Source organism: Echinops telfairi, unplaced genomic scaffold (genome assembly GCF_000313985.2).
Source record: "Echinops telfairi isolate 266 unplaced genomic scaffold, ASM31398v2 ScPeMD7_9;HRSCAF=40, whole genome shotgun sequence".
Lineage (NCBI taxonomy): Eukaryota > Metazoa > Chordata > Mammalia > Afrosoricida > Tenrecidae > Echinops > Echinops telfairi.
The window spans coordinates 53,094,550-53,096,471 of NW_022103906.1; the positions used below are offsets into that span (position 1 = coordinate 53,094,550).

A 1,922-nucleotide genomic window follows, 5' to 3' on the forward strand; every position below is an offset into this window, starting at 1 on the left:
AAAAATGGAATGAAAATATCATGCAATTTTCCACTAATTTAAAAACTGATTTCATGGTTATTAATACTGGTGAACACCCTGTGTGATGCACTCTACAATAATTTACATTCCACAGAGGTGCCCACAAAGACACAAGAGTTAAGTCATGGTTCAAGTAGATCAACGGCAGAGCTGGTATTTTATACCCTTGACACTTGGTACCAGAGCAAATCAACCAACCCTCTTAAGCACTGCACCAAACAGTCTTCCAGACTCCACTCTCCAATTATTTCCTCTCCTTCCTCATTTTGTCAAATGTGACATCACTAATAAGACAGGACTCAAAGAGGGAGAGGATCCAAGAGAGTGGAACATTTGTACTTTACTGGATCCTAAAAATGTCTGCCATCCAAAGGTAGAAATCTAAGAAATTGCATCATATTAATAATGCTATCAAAACATTTTGTATAATCCAATATTTGGGAAAATTAGAGTAAGAAAATCTAGGGCAGAATTCCAGGAATATTCTCTCTCATTGAAAGTTGAGTTTCTTTTTTTTTTCCTTTCAGTTTTATATATTTATTTTCAAAGGGCAAAACACTTAAGACAACTTAAATACAAGTCCAACAGAATTACTCTGTTAATGTCAGCAATGATGCTGATAGGCCGCCTTACTTCTAGACACTCGCCAGAGTCATCCGGATCTTCTCACAGGGAAGAAAGGTGGTCTGATATACATTATTCACATACGTCCTTCTTCTCTGCAATGTAGTCTACAATTTCTTGTGGACATATTAACTTTTCCGCATCTATATCCGGAATTTCAAATCCAAATTCGTCCTCCATGGCCATGATAATCTCCACTTGGTCCAAACTGTCTAAGCCTAGGTCTTTCATAAAATGGGAATTTACTGAAAGCTTTTTGGGGTCAATCTTATCATAGAGTTTCAAGACGTAAAGAACACGGTCCTTCATTCCTTCTAACGTTAATGGTGGTGCATCACTTTACCGGTGACAGAGCTGTGTAACTCTACTAGGAGCCTGCATGAGCACCGAGACCGACTGTGGAGTGCTGGGACTCGTCTGGATCCCCAAGGGGAATAGAGTTGTGTGAAGTGGCCGGGCTACGGCCAGAGTGGTGGCCCGAGGCAGCGGTACAAGGCAGCAGGGAGGCGGTGGACACGGGTGGAACGAACAAGAGCCACCATGGCTACACCAACCCAGGATACCGAGAGTTGAGGTTCTTAATGAGGATGCTCTGCAACAGAGAGGATATGTTCTTGCTCTCATGAGCCGCTCCCTCACAGGTATTCAAGCATTGATGCCTGTACCAAGAAGAGATTGGGACCCTGGTGCAAATAAGTTCTCTCTGCTGTTCCAGACTTGGAAGAGACACTCTTCAATAAACTGTTCAAATTCCTGCTGTGTTTTTTTTTCTTATTTTGTTTTCCCTCACCATCTCCCCCACACCAGTACAGTTTTCAATGTCTAATTTTTTAGAAAAAATAACCAAGCATGACTTTCTTAGAACGTCTCGATGGAGTCAAATCTCCGACCTTTTGATTGGCCACCAACTATGTTCATAACTTATAGCAAGCAGGGACGTGGCATTGTTGCTTTTATCTGCCATGAAGTTGGCCCCTAGCTCATGGTGAAGCCAGATGCAACAAAATAAAATTCTGCCTTGGTCTGCATCATCCCCATGCACGGTTGTGGTTCTGACTGCTGTCATCCGTAGCATTTCCACTGGCTAATTTTCTGAAGGAAAGCGGCAGGCTTTCTAACTCATCTCACTGGGGAGATTTTGCTAAAGCATGTTCACCATCATAGCAACATGCAATCCTCCACTGACACAGGCGATGACTCTTCATAAGTTGAATTGACTGGGACTTGAACTGGGCTCCTGCTTGGAACGTGAAAAGAGCACTTCCATTGTTACTACC

The 1,922-nt window shown here is 42.5% G+C and overlaps 1 pseudogene; it reads right to left on the reverse strand.

The window, feature by feature from the left end:
• Positions 1 to 717: 717 nt before the first annotated feature.
• LOC101652967 lies at positions 718 to 1,187 on the reverse strand (annotated as a pseudogene).
• Positions 1,188 to 1,922: the final 735 nt, after the last annotated feature.